Below are 24,273 nucleotides of genomic sequence, written 5' to 3'. Positions count from 1 at the left end.
TTCCTCAATTCCCCTTCCCTTTTCATTGAAGAGAACCCTTTATTTATTCCAGGAGGAACACTTATTCTAGTGTTACCTGTTGTTACTTTCCTACTCCCATATGGGAATTACAGACTAATCAGACGGGGCAATCTAACCCGACAACCTTCTGGTACACTCTGTTACACATACACACACACACACACACACACACACACACACACACACACACACACACACACACACAACATCCTCTCTCTCTCTGTTTCTCCCCCCCTCTCTCCCCCGCTCTTCCCTATCTGGGGGAGGGATCTTGTGCAGTCTGGCTGCCACGACCAGTAAACTAAACCTTCGGCCTTAAATTACCTTTCTCTTTCCCTCCTCCTCCTCTTCCTCCACCTGTCTTCTCCTCCCTTTCCCTCCTTCACCTTGTCCTCCCCCCCTCCCTCGTGGCCCTACTCTCTGTCCTCTCCCGTTTCTATGTCGTGCTCTCACGCTTCAGGCTAGCGATGCGTAGTATTAGACTCGCCCTTACAACAGGTGGCCTGTGTCTGCGTTTATATGAGGAAGACAGACAGAGAGAGAGAGAGCAAGGGGGAGATCGTGGTAATCTGGACAAGGCACATCCTCACTGCTCTGAACTTGCAACACTCAACTGTCCTTTTCCATGAAGATGGTTTTATTGTTGCCCTCATGCTCTCTCTTGGTCACATCTGTGCCTCCAGTTGCTGCCACTTATCGAGACATTCTGATTCACATTTGACTAAAAAAACAGTTCAATGGGAGATCACAAAGTATTTGTTTATTATACATAAACTACATAACACAGATACATTGTCAATATGATAGTGTTCACTAAAGACAAAACATAACTTCCTTACACCACTCGAATCACTCGATCAGCAGACAAACCTTCACCTCTGTACACAGAATGAAACCGTTTGTGCTGTTTTTGTACCCTTTGCTTTCTCTCGGGCTGCACTACCATCGTGTTGGTGACTAAGCTTGAGGATACAGAGCTTTATAAATCAAATTCTGTAAGTTTCAAAGTCTCAACAGTATTTTGTATTTAGTCATGTGCAGTCTAAATAAAGGATTGTCTTAAAACACTTTGTGTGCAGAATATGTGGCAGAAAACACAATGTGTGCACACAGGCAAACCCGGGAGACGGAAAACCCTGCAGGGGTGGAAACTCCCTCCGAGATCATATCACCGGGTATGCATGGATGTATTTTGTCATATTGATTAACGTGCGAATGTGACTGCATACTGAAAGCTTTGTTTTAGAGTGTCGGCGTGCGTTTCTGTTTGTGGCCACGACTCGATGAACAACAGCAGATTGATGTCTTTTCAGACTTTGATGAGATGTTGTGCGCGACCAAAAGTTTGTGTTTTCTTTTTTTTCTCTTAAAAGATGTTCTCTTAGAAGATGTTGCCCATGAAAGTGAGATAGTGTGTGTGTGTCAGCAAGAGACAGAGCTAGATGGGGAGATGAAGGCGGTGTGTGTGTTTTAAAAGTGCACTTGTTAACAGGAGCCGCATTTGATACGGGTATCTCTTCTTTCTGTCTTTTTCACAACTGTTTCCTTGCTCTCCTTTTCCCTTTTTCCCAGCTCACTTTTTCGCCTGCAATCTCTTTCCCCGTGTCCCATGTTTCTCTACGGATCGTTTCTACACTTTCTCCCTGGTGCTTTCCCCTTCCTTCTTTTCTCCTCCGCACATCTACTCTTGTCCCTTTCAGCCCTAGGCCACATATCACTGTCTCTCTCACACACACACACACACACACACACACACACACACACACACACACACACACACACACACACACACACACACACACACACACACACACACACACACACACACACACACATACATTGACAGAGGAATGTGGTAAGGGGAGAAGAAGGGTTGGGGTTAGTTGTTCTTAAGATAAAGGAAAGTACAGATGTGTAACTTAAGGTAAACTACCTCTTGGTCATGTCCCGTTGTGTGATGGAACGGTGGTTGTGTGGCCTGCCTCAATGTCCTTTGGTTGGTTTGGATGGACACATTGTAGTAAACAGTTACAGGTCAGTCATAAACCCGGGTGAAGGCCATGTAGCCCCAGCATGCTATAAAAAATGAGCATGTCGTAAGTTGGATAGCTAGTGCGCTCGACACTAAATGTGTGTAGAACTATAAAATATATTCCTACTGAAAAAAGAAACTTTGCAATTACAATGAATTATGTTAAATGGAATTACATGCTGCGCAAACTTCATTGTGGATCCAATCAGATGATTTCTTTCATCACATATTTATTTGAATAGAAAACGGATCTATGGGGGCTTAGAGGCCCAGACTGTAACACCCAGACTGGGGTGTTAGGTCACTGTTTGTCTTCTGTTGCGTTTTCTGTCAATCAGCCTGCCTCTCACTTCAGACATCTCCCTCCTTGTGTGCCACCGCCCTCGGTGATTGCAAGCCCCGCCCTTACTGTTTCCACCTGTGTCTCGTTCCCCTGTGTATTTAGTCTGTGTCGACTGCTTGTTCTGTGCCCGATTGTCTCTATTGTTTTCGTGAGCTTACCAGCGGGTTACTAGAGTGTGCCTTCCCGTGTTTCGACCTGTTTCTGTCTACCCGTGAATCTTTGCCTGCCGTTTTGGCTTAATCCGCCTGCTTTGACTACCTGTGAACCGAACCTCTGCCCCGAAGTAAAGACATCGCTTTTTGACCCTGACTACCTCGCCTTGAGTCTGCTTTTAAGTCCAGGTCCTTGTGGCCCCAGCTCCCTAACACAGACACACTTACTAAACCGCAAATCTCCCTGTTCAGCTTCGGTCAGCAACTTTCGTTGCATGTTCTCCAGCCACAAATTGAGTCAACACGAGTAATTATGACGGCAAAAATATCTAGAAATAATTTTGAATAAAAGTAAAGTGTTTTGCTTTTATTTATCAATTTGTGTGCAATGGACAAAGGTAAGTGGCTGAAGACGTTTTAAATCAGAATATTTATAACAAATAACAAAACTTCTTGGATGACACTGTATAGACAACCATGATATCCACCGGCATTTATATCTGATCATAAATGGGCTAAACTGCTTCTTAGACCTGCCTCTTTAGGGCCAAAACGATTAGGCCTGAGCCCAGCTGAGACACGTGCAGAAAAAGTAATAACAAAATAACATAATAAAAATGATTCTGCTTGGTCAACTATGCTTCTTTAACAGAGCAGTGAGGGAACGATTATTATCCTATCTGCATGGATGTTTCTGTGTTTCAATAGACAAAAGAAGGTTTTTAAATATGGCAGTCAACTCTTCCTCACCAGCTGTGCCATTTGTATGACTGTTAGTAAATAGCTTCAGTAGCGCTGCCCTCCCCTCCTAATACCAGACAAATCCTTTCCTTCATACACACCTTCAGAGGACGGAAGCAGCCGGGTTTTGTGTTGGTAAGATTGTAAATGTCATCAAATGTCCAACATAGTACATATGCACACAAAACCCCTCTTGTTTTTCAACTGTTGACTCTTTCATTCAAGTTCATATCATCAGAACTGGAATCCCGTCTTTTTGTTGGTATCTGTGTGGAGATGCTTCGTCAATATATTGTCTTTAATTGATCAATTTAATGACAAATGAAATTATAATAAGTGTCTGTATTCAACAAACGAAACCTTTTGGGAACATGTCCACTGCTTGGCCTATTCTTGTTTTCAAATAGAACAACTTAGCACACATAATAGTCATCAAAAGAAGCCGTCCGTATACCGTCCTTGGCGTATTTTGACCCTTTTCTGTCCCGCCGTCAACCTTTGCCCACCGATTTGGATTGATCCACCTTCTCTGTCTGACTACCCGTGTACCGAACCCCTGCCTGAAGTAAAGACTATTTTTGCCTCTGACTACTACACATGAGTCTGCTTTTGAGTCTAAACTCTTGTTGCCCCAGCGGCGTAACAGTACAAACTGGCCAACATGGGCTCAGCGGACTCCGATTCCCTTCGTCACGCTGTCTCCTCACAGGGTGTTCTCATGGGGCACCACGACCAACTTCTCCGGGACAAGATGGAGTCTCTCCAGTCTCTTTCTACGGAGGTGAACCTTCTTGGACAGCAGCTCCGTCAAGTCGCCCCGCAGCCACCTCCCCTAGCACCAGAGGCGCCTTCCCCTCTGCAACCTGCCCAACCCACCGTTGGCTCCCAGGAGCCAAATATGCTGGAGCGCTACAATGGAGACCTGGGTACATGCAAGTCTTTTTTGATGCAATGCTCCTTAATTTTCGACGTACAGCCTTCTAGATATGTGACCGATAGAGCTAAGGTTGCCTTCATGATGGGCTCCATGACTGGGAAGGCGTTGGCCTGGGCTACCAGCGTATGGGAGAGCCAATCTCCTGTCCTCTCCTCGTATCAGTTCTTCTCAGATGAGATGCGTAGAGTTTTTGATCACCCAGTTAGAGGCAAAGACGTTGCTTCACACCTACTTTCTCTAAGACAGGGTTCCCGCAGTGTAGCAGAGTTTGCAATTGACTTCAGAACCATTGCGCAAGGGTCAGGGTGGTCCGATGCGTCACTCCAGGGTTTTTTTCTTAGAGGACTTAACAACCCTGTAATGGAGGAGCTAGCATTGAGGGATGACTCTGAGAGCCTTGAGGCCTTAACCGCCCTTGCGGTGAGGTTAGAGAGCCGTCTAGGTGAGTTTAGGAGAGAGAGACCTAGCCGCCTTTTTAGCTCGTCGACCTCCCGCTCACACCCCCTCCCCCCTCCGGAGACCTGCCACAGGTCTCGACTGGAACCCATTTCACGTAATCCCACTACCGACCCACCTGCTAGACCCCAGACTTCTTCCGACCGCACCGCCCCCCATCACTCAGCCGAGGAGCCCACGCATCTCGGGAGGACCAGTTTGACCCCTGAGGAGCGGCAGCGTCGCCTACGGGACGGGTCATCTCATCGCCTCCTGCCCACTAAAAGATCAGGCTCACCAGTGAGGAGGACGTCTCTCGATGGGCGCTTACTCTGCCGGGTCACTCTCCACACGTCTCCTGTGCAGTTAACCTTCCCGGACCACCACACGGAGACTATATGCTTCCACCTGTTCCAGTCCTCTCAACACCCCCTCATTTGGGGCTTTCCCTGCCTGTCTCAACACCACCCCCACATGGACTGGTCTTCGGGGTGATTGCGTGGACGAGGGAGTGTTCAGCGAGATGCTTTTCCACAAAGCCATCTCAAACCGATCCACCACCTGCACCTTAGCCCCCATCGCCATTGGATTCAGACTACCCGGACCTTTCTAGGGTACCGGCATGTTACCACAATCTTAAGGAGGTATTTAATAAGGCCCGAGCCACCTCTCTGCCTCCACATCGGGAGTATGATTGCGCCATTGATCTGCTCCCTGAATCTTCTCCTCCTAGAGGGAGAATCTATTCCCTGTCTGCACCTGAGACACAGGCTATGAAGGATTACGTAACCTCCTCGTTGGCGGCAGGCCTGATAAGACCTTCATCCTCCCCAGCGGGTGCAGGTTTTTTTTTTTTTGTCAGCAAGAAGGACAAGCCGTCCCTGTATTGATTACAGGGGATTGAACAACATCACAGTCAAGAACGGGTAACCCCTTCCCCTTATTTTATCAGCATTTGATCTGCTACAAGGTGCTAAGGTCTTTACTAAGCTCGACTTAAGAAATGCCTATCATCTGGTCAGAATTAGGGAGGGGGACGAATGGAAGACTGCTTTCAACACTCCTAGTGGGCATTACGAGTATCTGGTGATGCCTTTCGGACTGACTAACGCTCCAGCTGTTTTTCAGGCTCTGGCGAATGATGTTCTCAGGAACCTACTGAACATTTCTGTGTTTGGGTATCTGGATGATATTCTGATCTTTTCCCCTGACGAAGAGACCCACCGGATGCACGTCAGGCAGGTTCTCCGGCGCCTTCTTGATCATCAACTCTTCATGAAGTGTGAGTTTCACGTGTCTACGGTTTCTTTTCTGGGGTTCATTGTGTCGGAGGGCAAGGTGCAAATGGAGCCGGGAAAGGTGGAGGTAGTCACGGGCTGGCCCACCCCCAGCAACCGTAAGGCGGTCAAACGATTTTTGGGTTTTGCTCATTTTTATAGGAGATTCATTCGTAACTTTAGCTCATTAGCAGCCCCGCTGCATGCACTAACCTCTTCTGTGGTCAAGTTCCAGTGGAACTCTGCCGCCGACGCTGCTTTCCAACACCTCAAGAAAACCTTCACTACTACCCCGATACTTACCCTCCCGAATCCTAATCAGCAGTCTGTGGTGGAGATTGACGCCTCAGATGTTGGAGTGGGAGCGATACTTTCCCAAAGATCCGAGAAGGACAACAAGCTACATCCCTGTGCCTTCCTCTCCCGGAGCCTTTCACCTGCGGAGAGGAACTATGATATTGGAGACCGGGAACTGCTAGCCGTCAAAGTAGCCCTGGAGGAGTGGCGGCACTGGCTGGAGGGTGCGGAACACCCATTCCTGGTTTGGACGGACCATAAAAACCTGGACCACATGATCTGCAAAAAGCAGCGATGAGATCCGCAGCCCCCCGAACTGTAGACCCTCCTTCCCCCGACATCGCCTCGATATCCTGTCCATGAAGACCACAAACAAGATTGGTGACAAGGCGCAGCTCTGGCGAAGGCCAACCCCCACCGGAAACTCCTTCGACTTACTGCCGAACACAGTTCTCGCTTTGGGCGTACAAGGATTGGATGGCCCCAAGCAAGGACCCCCTCACCCCGTACTCCCGCAGCACCTCCCACGGTCATACGCCTTCTCAAAGTCCACAAAACACATGTAGACTGGATGAGCATACTACCAGGCCCCCTCCATGATCCTGGAAAGAGTAAAGAGCTGGTCCGTTGTTCCACGACCAGGACGAAAACGGCATTGCTCCTCTTCAATCCTTGGTTTGACTACGGCCGTACACATTACCTTTTATAAAGGTAAAAAAAGGTATAAATGTACACATTACCTTATAAAGGACGTGTGTGTATTGGATCTTTGATCTGACTCAGGCATTACCTTATAAAGGTAATGTGTACAGTGAACAGTGTATATAGTATGTATAGAAATGTTATAACTAGCGAACTGAAATACCTTGCATAGAATCTACATTCCACCCTGCTGCCGGGGGGCAGGGTGGCGCTCTGTTCTGCTTTAAGCCTAGTTTATGCTTCTTGTAAAATGCAAGGACACACAGACAAGTGTCCCTTGCGTGCCTTTTCACACCATCTTGCGTGCGTCGACCCATTTTTCTAGACGTCAAAAGCTACGCAAGCCTCCTGCAGCCCGCAAGGCTGTGATTGGTCTGCTAACTACATCCTTTACGGTGTCTCATATTTCCGGTTTCATAGCACAATACCGCCATTATTAAAACCAAGATTTTTTACAAGAGAACGGATCGGATTGAAGAGCTTTTGTCGGAAGAAATCCTTAAATATGACCACTTCTACAACCCATCATTGGCGGACTATAAGGACGCGCGGATGGCCTCTGATTCATGGAGGGAGATCTCCGCAAACGTTGGTTTTCCCGGTCGAGGGGTGAACAAAGTTGTGGAGGAAAATACGGGACAAATGTGTGCGCGATGAAAAGCAGCAGTGGTGATGCACGAGGCAATAAAGTCTATGATAAATAAATAAACAAACCAACGACTTCCACACACAAAGACGTCACTCTCTAGGTCAGGCCTATTCAACTAGCGGCCCGTGGGCCGGATAAGGCCCTCCTGAAAGTTTTAGTGGCCCACGAGAGATGTGTGTGATGGGAAAACAGTCACTCACACCAAAAAAAAAAAAAAAACCATTTCACCAAATATATTGCATCTTTGATCTGACTCAGGCATACTGTGTTAATCGTCCATTTTAAGACATATTGCTGTGATTGGCTGCCAATCACTCATTAGCTTGATTGTCCTGTTGACGGGCCACAGCAAAACTTCTGCTAGTTAACAAGCAAATAACAAGCCCCAATATGTCCAAGCCAAAAAAATGCAAAGTTGACGGTGAAAATCGCAGAGTTCCAGAGCCAATGGACCGATAAGTATTCATTCACTTTGTCAGCCGCAAGAAGTAATAACATTTCACCCGTGTGTTTATTATGCAACGTTACAATTTCCGTGATGAAGGAATACAACGTGAAGAGGCACTACTATTCAAATCACCGGCCTTTTTCCAACAATTTTCCTGAGGGCTCGGAGGAACGGAGAAGAAAAGTGCAAGGATTGCTAGCATCTTTTCAAAGGGGTCAAGTGGTCCTCGCTCGCTTTTGTACGGAACAAGAGATAAGCGTCCTTTTACCGAGGCAGAAAGCGTTAAAGATTGAATGCTTGCGGTCATTAATTAAATGGTTACTGACGCAAAAGTTAAGGAAAACGTCACTTCTTCCATTAAAAATGTGCCTCTATCGGACACATCAACTCTTCGTAGAGTGGAAGTACTTGCAAGGGATGTTTCAAGAAAGCTTTTGGAAAATCTTCGGGATGCAGATGTTATGTCTATAGCTGTGGACAAATCAACGGATTGTACCGACATGGCCCAGTTATGTATTTATGTCAGGTTTTTTGATGGAGAGGGTTTTGAGAGGAGCTTCTGGGGTTTCTTCCGTTGGAGGGACATACCATAGGTGAAGTGATTTTTGAAAAGATTGACGCTTTTTTTAACGCGCATGAACTGGATTTACAAAAAGTTTGCCTGTTGGTTACTGATGGCGCTCCAGCCATAATCGGTAGAGTGCAAGGGCTAGTGGCAAGACTGTCAGCTATTGCTCCACAAATGCAGTTTTTACACTGTATTATTCATCAGTCCGTGTTGTGCGCAAAGCTCAGTGGCGAGCTAAAAAGCACCATGGACACTGTCATGAACATTGTAAATTTCATCCGCTCAACCTCCAGTCTGCAACATCACATTTTCCGTCAGCTGCTTGCTGACACGTTTGCTGAACGAACACACCGACTTACTCATCCATAACGATGTCCGATGGCTCAGCAAAGGAAAGGTTTTAGATCGTTTCTCTGAACTGCGGCAGGAGATTGTGTCTTTCCTTCGCACATGTAAACACAAACGCGCAGGAAACCTCTTGGAGCGCATGTTGGACGAACAGTTTATGGCAGAAGTGTACTTTCTGTGTGACATCTTTGGACACTTGGAAAAATTTTGGAATCTCGAAGTGCAGGGGCGGGAGAAGTCAATCGCTGATTTGGTAGAGAAACTTCAAACATTCAAAACAAAGCTAGCGATTTTCACAACAGATCTGACAACAAAAATGCTGCACTTCCCACATCTCCGTGCATTCATGAGCACAGCACCTGGAGCACACATAACGCGTGTCATGACAGATTTCATGACAAAATTGACTGAGAACTTAACTGAGCAATTCCAAGGCACTCCTATTGAGGTACCGCAGTTTGCTCGTGATCCATTTTCCATCAAACCTGAGGCAGACTTCTGTGTAAAAGCAAAAGAGGTAATGTATTGTATTGATGAGAGCATCTTGCAGATGGAGCTGGTTGATGTGCAGTTCTCATTTGCTTTAAAACAGCACTTGCAGTCTGAGGGTGCAGTGGACTTACCTACTTACACCTTGACCAATGAGAAGTTGCATGAGTGTCTTAGGATTGCCCTGACTACTTAGGAGCCAAACTAGGTTGAAATAGCAAAATCAAGTCAGTGCAATTTCTCTCACTGACTCAGCAGGTTCAAAATGCACTGTTTTTGGCATGTAATGCCAGTTTACATTCGTCTGGATAGATACTGTTCTACTGATTTAAAAAAAAAAATATGAATGTTCTAAAAGCACTTTGTCTGCTATGTCTGATTTTTTTTTTCTGCATGACATTAAAGTGAAAGAAAGGGTGCATTACTGGTTTATTCCATGTAGTGTAATACAGTATATACATTAACATTATACTAAGTTATTTATAGCAATTTTTAACCAAAATAATTGGTGTGGCCCACGAGCACCCAGTGATGTTCATATTTGGCCCACTTGGTATTGAAGTTGAATAGCCCTGCTCTAGGTCGTCTTTGACAAAAAAACGTTACTCCACCTTGTCACAGGCAGACGCTCCCCGTCCCCGGAATATTGAGGTGCGAAGATCGGGACCTCAGTCACCCCTCTGTTTTGAGCCATAATGGTTTGTGCCATCTGGGATCAGCCCACCGACTCACCTGGGGCTCGTCACTAATCAGAGCCAGCCCTGTACTTAAGCCTGTGACTCCCCAAAGCTCCTTGCGAAGTCTTGTGCATGTTCCATCACATTCCGAGCGTTTTCCCGATCTCCTGTTCTTGCCTGTTATTGACCTCTCGTTTGTCCCAGACCTCGTTCCTGCCTGCCTGATCCTCAACGGTACTTCTGTCTAACTCCACGTAATCCCGGCTTTCGACCACCCACCTGTACTCCGGATACGACCACGCCTGACCCCCTGACGGTGCCTCTGTTTATCCCCGCTCTCCTGGCTTTCGACCCTCTGCCCGCCTACTGGACTCGACCACGCCTAACCCTTGTCTGTACTTCCACAATAAAGCTGCGCTCTGCGCTTGGGTTTCACTCCTGTCTCTTGTGATGCGTTACACACCTATTGTTCTGGCGGTGAATTGCTCTGCAACACACGCAAGCCTTTTAGAACCATGAATGAATTTCAAGACGCTTTATGGCAGAGAAAGAAGTTGCGACCACAGCGTTGTGAGCGACGTTTCCTCGTTCTGCGGAGCGAGGCGCAATGAACAGACGTGTATGAGCTGTGTGTCATTTGTGTGTCCGGTCCACAGGAGGGTGAGGAAATAATAAGTAATGAATGATTTCTTTGTGTAAAGGTGCTCTGTTGACAGTTAGCTAGCTAGCATGGGGATTTCTGTAAATACATATATGAGTGTTTGTGTGGGTGTCTAGTTCATTGTCCGGCGTGCCGCACTAGCCGAAATGGCACCACGCCGTCACGTCTATTGAGAGTACTTTGGCTCTGAACATTTCCTGTACTGTAATATTTTCTATGACTGGTAAGATTTACCATATGTTTTGCGCTTCGTTTTGAATATGGTAAATAAATGTAAATTCTGCGGAGCGAGGCACAATGAACAGACGAGCAGTGTGTCATTTGTGTGTCCGGTGCACAGTACAGAACTACAGAGAATGCTGTAAAGCTATGAGGAGCTTAGTAAGAAACATATGCAGTGTATTATCACCCTTAATACACAGTCAGTTTCCTCACAGCCCTCAGCAACACAGGTTGCTACGCATGACCGAGAGGCACTAGACAGTAGTGACCAGTCTAAACCCAGTATTCTTCAACCAAGTGAGAAGGTAGTCTCCATCAGATAATTTTGTAGTTTTCTTCTTCTGTTCTCCCTGGGTCACGTCACTTCCTGCCTTGTCCTATCGTCTCCTGTGATTGTCTGTCCTGTCATGATTGTCATGATCCCTTGTGTATTTAAGCCAAGTGTGTCTGTTGTCACTTGTCGCGTCATTGTTCAATGTATGGAAGTCCAAGTCCCGGTCCATCAGGAATCCGGAATCAGGAAACATTTATTTGCCAAAATATGCCAAACATACAAGGAATTTGTCTTGGCGGTTAGTGCGCGACAGTAGACAGACAAGACAACAGTGCACGAGTAATAAAATAAAGTAGAATGAAATGCTAATGCAATGGGTTAGTAGAATAAGGCTAAGGCTATGGGTTAGTATAAAACAAGGGAATAAAGTTAAAAATTTTAAATATTAAAAAGTTACAAAGAAAAATATTAAGCATAAAGTGCACTAACGAACAAGTAACAGACAAGTGACAAAGTGACGAGTGACGACAAAGTGATGAATTGCAGTTAAAGTGGCATGTGCAGTATGAAGGGGAGTGACCGGTGGAGTGTTATAGTCAGTCAGTGGGGGATCATGTCCACGTCCACGGTCTTGTTCTGGTTCTGGTTCCTGTCTCCGTTTTTGCCCCTTGGCCTTTTGCTTTTGAAAATCTTTTGACGATTAAAGTCCCTTTTCTTTTTTGAAAACTCTGCGTCTGAGTCCTACCTTCCCCGCCATGCAGCTTCCTGACAATTATATCCTCATGGAACTAAAACCTCTTCTCTCAGATGCTGAAGTGAAAGATGAGACAATTCTCAGACATGTGGTGAGAATAACAAGTGAAGTAAGTGAGAGTCAGTGGAGGTTAGGCCCAACACCCCGCCAAAAAAAAAAAAAAAATCAAACTAATGTTCGCAGTGCACAATTTGGTGCCAGTGCAACACAAGAAGAGTGTGCTCAGCAACAGCTCACCGAACGTGCAGCTGGAACGGACCTAATATAACAACTCTCAGCCAAAATTGAGGCACTCACCAGAGTAGTTGACTCAATGAAACAACCCATACAGCCACAGAAAACAGAGCAGGTGTGCCAGTGCTCAATGAGGAAAATGACTAACCCAAGAAGGGAGAGAACTAATGGCTGTCCTAGGTGTGTGCAGCAGGGCCCGTCTAACTGTATACTTTTACTGTGGTGAAGAAGGTCACAGGGCCGTGGGTTGTCTCAAAAAACCCAAGCACAAAGGAAACTGGAGCCGGTCGCTGCAGGGGGACTCAAACTTGATACAGGGGCTCAAGTCAGTATGATTGACCGGTCCTGGAAAGAAAAACAACTACCTCACCTTGAGACCCGGCCAATTGCTGAACTGATGAAAGATGACGATGAGCTGCAAGTGTATGCGGTGAACGGATGCCTCATCCCATTTGATGGTTGGGTTGAGATAACAGTGAACTTGCCTGGGAATGAGAATCCCAATCTTCTGGTCAGTGTCCCTTTTTTAGTGAGTACTCAGTGGTTGGTTTCAATGTATCGGAGGAACTAGTATTGAGTCAACCAGAGAAAATCATTCCAACATTGGTTACCCAGTTAAGTGGGGCCATCTCAATCCCAACAGACAAAGCTGAGGCTGTAGTAAGCTGCATGTCCACCACAAAGCTCAGCATACAGCATGGATGCTTGAGAGTAGACCAACATGACATGGTCATTTCCGCTGTTCCATCCAACATGGGTCCAGCTGACCGCCTTGTATGGTTTGAACCGGATGAAGACATCGTGCCATTAGAACAAGTAGATGTTGGTGAAGGTCTGCTGGAAGTCCAAAAACAGAAGCGACCATATTTAGTCGTGCCATTAGGGAACAACACAAAACATGACATCGCCATACCACAGAAGACAGCTCTGGGTAATATTCAACCAATTGCTAAAATAGTTGAAACTTAGTCTGCTGACCACGACTCACAGGATCACTTAAAATAGGATGTGACAATCAACAGTGCTGTTGTTCAATCTACCGGTGAAAGCCCATCATTCTGGCACCCACCAGTTGATGTCAGCCACCTAGAAGAGGAACAGCAAGAGGCAGTAAAGAAGATGTTATATGAGGAGTCAGCAGCTTTTGCACAAGATGGTGATGATATCGGCTGTATTCCAAGTCTACAAATGTCGATCAATCTCAAAGATGAGATTCCTGTTGAGAGAGCATACTCTTCTGTGCCAAAGCCATTACTCAGGGAAGTCAAGGAGTACGTCCAGGACCTTCTGGAAAAGGGATTGATTGTTAAATCCAAGTCTTCTTACTCTGCCCCAGTGGTGTGCGTTCGAAAAAAAGATGGAACATTATGCCTCTGTATAGATTATCGTCTATTAAACCAAAAGACGGTTCCTGATCGTCATCCACTACCCAGGATCCAAGACCTGACTGACAGCGTTGGTGGTTATTCATGGTTCAGCATCTTGGACAAGGGAAACGCCTACCATCAGGGTTTTATTGACCCAGTATCCAGACATCTGACAGCATTTATCACGCCTTGGGGACTCTACGAATGGGTGTGTATTCCCTTTGGCCTTTCGAATGCGATTGTTTCACAAAACCAACACACCACAGACAGTAGGTGATGTCAGAAGGATCCCATGTTTTCTAAGCTACTACCGATCCTACATTCAGGATTTCTCTTGGATTGCAAAGCCTCTTTACGAGTTAGCTAGCTACTATGTGGATTTCTGTAAATACATATATGAGTGTGCCGCACTAGCAGAAATGGCGCCACACTATCACGTCCACCGAGAGTACTGTGACTATGAACATTTCCTGTACTGGTAAGATTTACCATGTTTTGCACTTCGTTTTGAATATGGTAAATAAATGTAAATTCTGCGGAGCAAGGCACAATGAACAGAAGTGTATGAGCTGTGTGTCATTTGTGTGTCCGGTCCAAAGAATCATCATCATCATCTGCCTACTTGGTACCAATCCTGGTGCCTGTAACATCCACAACCATCAGGTAAGACCGTAACATTCTGTAAAATGACATTCTGTAATAATCCTGTAAAAGTAATTTAAAGGTAATAAGCAGCTGTTTTTGACAATTTATTTTAAGCTTGTCACAAAAAAAGAAGCATCCTTTTGAAATGTCGCCAGTTGGACTAGTTTAAGAGCATACTGTGTTAGATCGTAGATGAATATGATGAAGATTATGTGACTCTTTTAATCTTGAATATACTGAAATAGGCCATAAAAACACAATCTGTGTGGTGAATTAAAGTGTTATTTTACATTCTAGTGACACTATGTAGAACATTTTTTTAAAGAAATTGATTTTCATTTGTAATAAAAAAAAACTGCATATATAAATAATAATACATATAATTGATGAAATAGTTTGCAAAAAGTGTTGTTGCTAACAACATTAGAGACAGACTTTAACTGTAAAAAATGAAATGTTGATTTTGATGCAGTTGATTTATTTTTTATTGTGCTACTTGTTCTCGGTTGTAACCCTTCTCGTTCCCCTCCTCGTCGCGTGCAGCCAGTGAGGTACGTTCCGTTTAATGTTTTGTCATTTGTTTTCAATACGTTTGCAGCGTTTTCCCAAAGTTTACAACTTCGGGGGGGGGGGCTGTTATACTGGTAGGGGAAACACTGGTTCGTATGATGTCAATGCGTTTTACTTCGCCGGTGGATGCCAATGTGGACGGCTAGTTGGATATAAAGGTGTACGAAGGTGTATGAAGATGGTGTGGAGAGAGAAATGTCCATCAATGAGGATTCGTGGTCTCGTGTATTTCCTGGAGGGAGTGACACAGACGTTACAAATGTCTTATTTCATAATGATAATTTTAATTCTTTCTACATTTCGCAAGGTATTACTTTGTTAGAATGAAGACATACAAAATAAGTTATAGCTATTTGTAATATTTCTGTATTTGCTCAGCTCTTTACTTCTGTGCGTCAATAGGTTCATTGTTTACCGCCTGGTTTTCTCCTGAAAAATGTCAACACAACCCATGGAAGACTGGAACACTGACTTCTGTGATTGCTTTGAGGAGGCAAATACCTGTAAGAGACAATACACAAAATTTGACAATTTGGATTGTGTTTGGATTGAAGCCTTCTTTAGCAGCTCCCCTTACAGTTTCTACCACTCAATTGTCGTATCTACGGTGTGTGCGTTTTAGGTTGCTATGGCTTCTGGTGCTGCCCATGCCTCGCCTCCACGGTTTCGGTTCGATTTGGAGAGAGTCGCTTTCTCCCACTGTGTGACATGTGCAGCGTGACCATGTACACAGTCGCTGGGATACCACTGTGTGTTCCTCCTGCAGCCCTGGCTCTAAGGGCTGCCATGCGAAACCGATACAACATCAAGGTATGATAATAAACAAAGTTTAATAAAAGTCAAACAAAGTTGCTTTAAGGCTTCAGCTTTACATTAGTTTTCCCTTGGTTTTCTGCAGGGATCTATCTGTAACGACCTTGCCGTCTCCTGTTTCTGCGGATGGTGCTCCTGGTGTCAGATGCATCGTGAGTTGAAACATCGCAGAAAAGCTCCTACTGTCGTCACTGTGCAGCAACCGAGCGTTTTGCAATTGCAGCCGGCTCCAGTAATAATGGCTGCTTACCCCCCCACAGCTGCCTATCCAGGGACAGTCACTATCTTAAAGTGAGCTTTGTGGCCTCTCATTAGTCTGGTATGTTTTGTGAATGACATACCTCGGCTCAGTTCAAGTTCCTGTTTGTTAAGTTAAACTGAAATACTAAAAGCATTCACTGGGGAAGTTTGAAGATCATTCTTAATTCATATTTTTGATTAACGAGTTATTTCAATTTTAGACAAAAGATCGTTTTTTTATTTTAAATCCTCATTCCTGGATTCATTCTAAACATTTTACTTTCTGTGAGGCTTCTGCCGGTTCACCAAATATGCACAAACTTGTTGAACGCACCTAAATTGACAATATATGGCTATTGTATATTTTTATACTTTATTTGACATTTATCCCTATGTCTCTGTTTTAATAAACTGTATGTAACCATTGACTGCTTCCTGTGGTAACTTGATTTTTCAAAGGACAGTAGGGTGAGGGATTTTAACAGAGCTGTTGAACAAAGCTACAGTTCTGCTTGAGGAATCCATCTTCTTCAGGTCTCTTCATTTTTTTTCACAGTCGGTATGATAAAGCATCAGTTTGCAATGGAAATTGTTTTGATATTTAAGGGTATGACTCATTAAACAAATAGAAAGCAGTCTACAGATTGGGTTCTCTCTCCTTCACAACCACAACAATAACAAACGCAAAGGAAGGTAAAGTCTCTTTTAATAATCTTTTTGGCCGAGGCAAAAATAGAACTCAGGTAGCCACAAGGCAATCTCACAAGCAAAAGGTCTCTCAATGTTTAACAGAAGAATGCGGGTCGGCAACGGGAACCCCGGTGAAAGCAGGATAGCGAGGTCCAGGCCGAAAGAGAGCACACCAGACAGCAGACGGCTCACGTCAGCAGGAGGCTGGGTAAAGCAGAGGTTTAGCAAGGATACAGTACTAGTTCAACACGAACCGTGCAAAGTAAATGCTCTGGCGGAGAACAAAGGGAAGAGGAAGACTAGAAATAGAGTCTTATAAGAGGAAGCGGGAACAGGTGAGGGAAAGAGGGTGATGAGATGAGAGAATGAGAAGCAGCTGGGAGTAAATGAGCGCGTGTAATGAAGTGTGTGTGTGTGTGTGTGAAAGGAGGGTGTGTGCGTGTGTGTGTGCAAATGACAAGAAAGAGGAAAAAGAAGAGGAACGTACCCGGTTCATGATAGTTATTACCGAGGAAATACTTAAGTGCACAGAAAGCCATGAGTGTCAAAAACACTTTCTGACACATGTTCCCTGGAAGTTGTTGACAGGAATTCCCTCACTCACTGAAAAAGAAAAACATTACCAAGGTTGTGGAAAAAAAGCACATTGAGCAAATCCTGTTTCTTAGTAGTAGTTAATAGTTAATATTTATGATAAAAGTTTACTGTTGGTTGATTTTTCAACAATTTTCAGTGTAGAAAAGGGCCACCGCATGCTATTTCTGAAGCTTAAAAAAACGTATTTTATATTTTTTTGAATCATTGGAATCTTATCGGTTGTTGGCCGGTTGCCTCCATTAAAAGAACGAACACTGTAGAGAACGTGCTGCAATGCTGGAAACACATAGCAATGCTTTGACATGAACAAAAACAAACACCTTCAGTGATCCGAACACGTTTGCGCAAAAACAATCTTGCCTATACCCTTTTGAAAAGGTTCGATTCTCTGGGGGCAGCAGCTCCTCGTATTAAATCAATCCATGAATTAAATAATGTCTGACTTGATGAAAAGAGGTGGAGCAGGAAAAAAGCCTTTTACCAACATCTGCTCCTCTTTTGTCACCTCTGACATGCAGACACATTGTCAGTGTTCCTCATTACAAGACAATAAATAGCATAGGCCTTTTTCTTTGTGAGACATTATGTCTTTTGATTTTTTTATTCATAATTGTAAAAGTATTCTTGAGGATGGGTTCATTTTTAGACATGCAGTTGTCACGATCCAGCGCTCCCTTTCCCCGGAGTACTGAGGCCTTCAATATCTGGTCCCCAAACTCCCCCCTGTTAACTGTCTAGTTGGTCTGTCCCGTTTTGTGTTGGTTTGTTCCATTGTGTGTCTGTCTGTTGTGCACGCCCACTCATCCCTACACACCTGTGTCTGGTTCCCCATCAAGCTGGTCTGTGTATATATACCCCTTATCCCTCTGTGTTCTTTGCAAAGTCTTGTGTAGTTATCACCACATTCTGAGCGTTATCCGGATCGCCTGTTTTGTACTCCTGTTGAAGACCCCTTGCTTTGTTCCAGACCTCGTTGCCTACTGCCTGATCCCTGTCTGTACCTACGCCTATCTCCGTGTTCCTGTATTCCGACCTCCTGGCTGTCTACTGGATACCACCTAGCCTAATCCCTGTGTAACTGTTGCTCATTAAAACTGCGCTCTGCGCTTGGGTCTACTCCTGTCTCCTGTGGTGCGTTACAGAAGACTTCGCCTCAGCCAGACCCGGCGGAGAGTGTCACAGGCCTCCTCCTGCCTTTGAGGATGTCGGAGCCGGATCAGCATACAGTAAGAGGCCCCAGTATGCAACAGATCACCGAACACCTTGCCGCCGTACAATCTGAGCAAGGTCATAGACTCAGCCAAGTCGGGGACTCCCTCAACAATTTAGCAGCAGTCTTTCAAGATTTCAAACATCTCGCGATGAACCTTTCTGCTCAGACCCTTGCGCCTGCTGTTCCAGCTGGGTTTTCTGGTGCTGTAGACCCCCCGGCACAAGCCACTCAGCACTCTGCACTCCATCTAACCGCACCCCAGCGATATGATGGCAGCCCTGAATCCTGTAGAGGCTTTCTAACCCAGTGCTCTTTGGTTTTTGAACAGCAACACACAGTTTGTCTCAGGTCGTGCTAAAGTGGCTTTTATTATCTCTAGGCTCACAGGAAGAGCCCTGGAGTGGGCCACAGCAGTGTGGGATCAACAGAACCCCGTTTGTTCAGACGGTGATGTTCATGCAACAGTTAAAACGCGTGTTTAACATGCAGGAAGCGGCTAAACGCCCCCTGAATTCTGGTTCTGCTCTGATGACAACCTTCTATCACGGCCTCAACGACATCATTAAGGATGAGCTGGTAAATCGGGAGTGGGGTACTACCCTTGAGGACCTCATCGACCTGGCTGCTCAACTGGACCGCCGCATGAGAGAACGACAGCTGGAAAAGAGTTCCAGGCGCAGCAATGTCCATTGCCCCAGGGTCTCTCCACATCCCGTCTCTCTTTCGGCCCAACTCAACGGATGCAACTCGGAGGGGACCCGATTGTTTCTTGAGGAGTGTGAATGACGGAGGGTGAAGCGTTTGTTTTTACTGTGGTAAAGCTGGACACTTTCGGATCACCTGCCCACGTTTGATGACTGGATCAGAACAGCCTCTAAGAGAGTACGCTTCTCTGTCTGAACATTTTTCAGCAACAATGCCTGTTACCTGTCTCTGGGAGTATGGGTCAGGCAACCGTTTCAGCCTTGATAGACTCTGACTCTGCAGGAAACTTCGTAAGTCAACGCCTGGTTCAACAACTTCAACTGCCCACGTCACTCTGTTCTCCTCCACTACCGACTACATCCATTGACAATCAGCCCCTTGGTTCTGGCTTCATTACCCAGGCTACAGTCCCGGTTACTCTGGTTGTGGGTGTTCTTCACTCTGAGAAATGATCTGTTAGTTATAGATCACATAACGAACAATGTTATTTTAGGGTTACCATGGCTCACTTATCATGAACCACAGATTTCCTGGTCTACTAATGAACTGCTCCGTTGGGGTAGCAAATGTGTTTCCCATTGTCTGGCTACACCCATCAGAGCAACCACCATAGAGAGCCTGTCAGTCGCTGTCACACCAGATGTCCCCTCAGCCTATTTAGACCTGGCAGCCTCCTATTTAGTCAGACAGGCAGACTATTTAGTCTTCAGCAAGAGGAGCGCCACCTACCTGCCACCACACAGACCATGGGACTGTGCCATAGATTTGGTGTCTGGAGCTCCTCCACCCTGAGGTAGGATCTATCCATTATCATTGCCTGAATCCCAAGCTATGGAAACTTATGTGGAGGAGGCTCTCGCCAATGGTTTTATCCGCCCGTCCACATCCCCCGCAGCCTCGAGTTTCTTTTTTGTTGGAAAGCAGAACGGTGGTCTCAGGCCATGTATAGACTATCGGGGTCTGAACTCTGTTACTGTACTAAGTATCGCTATCCTTTGCCTTTGGTGCCTGCAGCAGTAGAACAACTCCGGGAGGCTCTGATATACACAACTCTATCTTCGCAGCGCCTATAACCTCATTCGCATCAGGGACGGTGACAAATGGAAGACTGCTTTTCACACAACGATAGGCCATTATGAGTATCTGGTGATGCCTTTTGGATTAGCCAACGCCCTTCAGTGTTCCAGGCTTTTGTTAACGAAGTTCTCCATGAATACATTGGTAAATGTGTGATCGTGTACATTGATGACATTCTGGTCTACTCCTCAGATCTGGGTGAGCATGTCAAGCATGTACGCCAAGTCCTCAACAAGCTCGTGGGAAACGTCTGTCTGTCAAACTGGAGAAGTGTGTTCCACAAGACCGAAGTACAGTTTCTGGCGTACAGAATATCCTCCCAGGGGGTCCAGATGGATGAGGGTAAAGTCAAGGCAGTGGTAAACTGGCCTGAGCCCCAGACCGTTAAAGAGCTTCAGTGTTTTCTGGGCTTTGCAAATTTTTACAGAAGTTTTTTTCGCAATCAGTTGCCGCACCCTTAATGTCTCTGTTAAAAGGGGCCACAAAGGGGCCTCAAGCATCCGGATTCGGATCTCCCCTTCGTTGTTGAGGTAGATGCATTGGAGTCGGGGGTGTGAGCTATCCTCTCCCAGCGCCATGGTAAGCCCGCCAAGTTACACCCATGTGCTTTCTTTTCTCGCAAATTGACCTCCGCAGAAAGAAATTACGATGTAGGAAACCGAGAACTCCTGGCGATCAAACTTGCCTTTGACGAATGGCGGCATTGGCTTGAGGGCGCCAGGCACCCTTTCCTGGTGCTAACGGACCACCCTAATCTTGAGTACATACGGTCAGCCCAACGGTTAAATCCACGCCAACCTTGTTGGTCTTTGTTTTTTACTCGGTTTAATTTTTCTCTAACCTTTAGACCAGGCTCAAAGAATGTGAAGGCAGATGCCCTCTCTCGGCTCCATGATTCCTTCTCCTCCCAGAACACCCCGGAGCCAATCCAACACATCATCGCCCCCATCAGACGTGTATTAACAAGAACTAAGAAAAGGGATCATGTCACTCCTGTATTAACTTCTCTGCACTTGCTCCCTGTTAAATCAAAAATAGATTTTAAGGTACTTCTCCTCACCTACAACGGTGCCTCACCAGCAAGTGCGTTGTATCTTCAAGAGCTTGTAACACCTTATTGCCCTACAAGGCAGCTGCGCTCCATAGATGCTGGGTTACTTGTTGTTCCTATGGTTTTAAAAAGTAGGCTGGGGGCCAGAGCCTTCAGTTATCAAGCTCCTCTTTTGTGGAACCAGATTCCACTTTCAGTCCGGGGGGCAGATTCGGTCAGCTCTTTTAAAGTAAAACTTAACTTTCCTCTTTTGATTCTGCATATAGTTAGGGCTGGCTCAGGTTAGCCCGGACCAGCCCTTAGTTAAGCTGCTATAGGCTTAGAATGCCGGGGGAATTCTTAGGACGCACCGAGCTCCTCTCTCACGCTCTCGTTCTACCATAAATCAAGTTTTATTAATGCACCTGACTAATTCCACTTCTTTCCGGGAGTTTTTTTTTTTGTGCTTTCTCCCCTATCAGGTCTCCGTAGATCGTGGTTCCTTCGGGACCCTGGTCCTGACACCTACCGTGGCCATGCTGACGCCTGCTGCTGCCATCATCATCATCATCATTATCATTATTTTAGATATTAATCATATTACTGTACTCGTAAACCAACATTACCCTCTCCTAAAGTCTCTGTGCTCTCCCTCCCCATAGGCTTCTGTGGATGGTGGCTCTATCTGATGGTGGTTGCCCCTGCAGTGGTCCTGCTGTGCGCCTGGCTTACTACTCACAATTACTTGAATCATTTCTGTCATAGGAATTGCATGTATTATACATTGTTCATTCTGTACACATGGCATCCATTGTAGTCTGTCCATCCCGGGAGTGGGATCCCTCCTCTGACGTTCTCCCTAAGGTTTCTTCCCTCTTGGAAGGGTTTTTTTTTGGGGAGTTTTTCCTGTGCCGATGGTGGGTTTCGGATGTTGTATGTGTACAGACTGTAAAGCCCTCTGAGGCTAATTTGCGATTATGGGCTATACAAAATAAAATTAATTGAATTGAACAGATGGGATGTCCTGGAACACATTCAACAAGCCTTGCCAGTTGATCCTGCGCCCCAGGGGACTCCTGGTGGCAAGACCTATGTCCCCACAGCTGTCCGTGCTCAGCTCCTCCAATGGATTCACTCGTGGATTCGCTCAAGTCATCCAGACGTGATGTCATACAGTACGTCAGGTCTTGTGCTGTGTGTCCGCAAACAAAATCTCCCCGTCAACTACCCTCAGGCCTTCTGGAACCCCTCCCCATACCTAACAGACCCTGGTCCCACATGGCTGTGGATTTTATCACTGACCTTCCCTGTTCCCAAGGTTTTACCACTATTTTGGTTTCAGTGGATAAGTTTTCCAAAGCATGCCGTCTGATCCCTCAAGAAGCTGCCTTCTGCCATGGAGACCGCGGAGTCTCTATTCCACCATGTGTTTCGGACTTTCGGCCTACCTGAAGAGATTGTGTCGGACAGAGGGGTCCAGTTTACCTCAAAAGTATAGTCATCGTTTTTCACACTGCTAAACGTGCAAATTAATCTGTCATCAGGTTATTATCCACAGAGCAACAGAGTCTGAACCAGGAGATTGGCCGGTTCCTTCACACCTACTGCTCTCAGCAACAGGGGGAATGGAGCAGGTTTTTGCCATGGGCAGCATATGCCCAGAATTCCCTGCCCAGTTCTGCGACAAAGCTCACGCCGTTCCAGTGCGTCCTGGATTTCCAACCAGCCCTGTTCCCATGTCTTATTGGGTACAGTTGCCCTCTCATTACAAGATAAATCCAACTTTCCATGTCTCCTTGCTCAAACCTGTTGTCAGAACCCAGGATGGCAAGTCAGGCCCTGAAGCTCAGTCGGCACCACCACCCCCTTTGCTTCTGGATGATGGTGTGGCATATACGGTCAGATCTCTGCTGGACTCCTGTCGTCGCCGGACTGGCCTTAAATACCTCGTGGACTGGGAAGTTATGGGCCGGAGGAGAGGGCCTGGGTTCCAGCCTCGGACATTCTTGACCCTTCCCTCATGGCTGACTTTCATCTGGTCCATCCAGAGTGTCCTGGCCCACGCCCACGTGGTAGGCTGCCTCGTAGAGGTCGGTCTTGGGCTTCTGGAGCCGCCCGTGGAGCAGGGGGTTCTGTCACCATCCAGCACTCCCCTTCCCCGGAGTACTAAGGGCTTCAATATCTCGTCCCCAAACTCCCCCCTGTTTACTGTCTAGTTGGTCTGTCCCGTTTTGTGTTGGTTTGTTCCATTGTGTGTCTGTGTTGTGCACGCCCGCTCATCCATACACACCTGTGTCTGGTTCCCCATCAAGCTGGTCTGTGTATGTGTGTAAAAAAAAAAAATATATATATATATATATATATATATACACCCCTTATCCCTCTGTGTTCTTTGTGAAGTCTTGTGTAGTTATCACCACATTCTGAGCGTTATCTGGATCTCCAACATAGTACATGCACACACACACACAACACCCCTCTCAGTTTGATGGATGTTTTTCCTACTGTTGACTTTTTGTCATGTCATCAGAACTGGAATTCTGGGAAACACCCTCCTTTGTCTTTTTGCTGGTATCTGTGTGGTTTTACCAACATCTGCTCCTTTTGTCGCCTCTGACATGCAGACACTTGTCAGTGTTCCTCATTACAAGACAATAAATAGCACAGGCATTTTTGTGTGACATATCTTTTTATTTTTTAATTCATAATTGTAATAGTATTCTTGATGATGTATATCTTTTTAGACATGCAGTATTGATGGATTAATATTCAAGATAAAAATCCTTTGTGCAGCAGCAGCTACCCAGTGTGCCTTCGCTGGACAGAACCAGCCGGGTTTTGTGTTTGTAAGACCGCAAATGTCCAACATAGTACATACACACACACAACACCCCTCTGTTTTTTCTACTGTTGACTTTTTCATTCATGTCATCAGAACTGGAATTCTGGGAAACACCCTCCTTTGTCTTTTTGCTGGTATCTGTGGGGAGATGCTTCATCAATATAGTCTTTAATTGATCAATTTAATGACAAATGTAATTCTAATAACTCTGTATTCAACAAAC

The 24,273-nt window shown here is 45.8% G+C and overlaps 1 non-coding gene across 2 annotated transcripts; it reads left to right on the top strand.

Moving 5' to 3' along the window:
- The first annotated feature begins 14,172 nt into the window (after positions 1-14,172).
- LOC120818255 (uncharacterized) lies at positions 14,173-16,322 on the top strand. Of its 2 annotated transcripts, none has more exons than XR_005712108.2 (4): positions 14,173-14,291; positions 15,246-15,346; positions 15,466-15,653; positions 15,742-16,322. It is a non-coding gene; the product is annotated as an uncharacterized LOC120818255 (transcript). The 2 variants fall into 2 exon arrangements; XR_013467324.1 differs by having other exon boundaries at positions 14,211-14,824.
- Positions 16,323-24,273: the final 7,951 nt, after the last annotated feature.

This window comes from Gasterosteus aculeatus, chromosome 4 (assembly GCF_964276395.1).
Source record: "Gasterosteus aculeatus chromosome 4, fGasAcu3.hap1.1, whole genome shotgun sequence".
Lineage (NCBI taxonomy): Eukaryota > Metazoa > Chordata > Actinopteri > Perciformes > Gasterosteidae > Gasterosteus > Gasterosteus aculeatus.
This window is presented reverse-complemented; position numbering and strand designations above follow the sequence as displayed.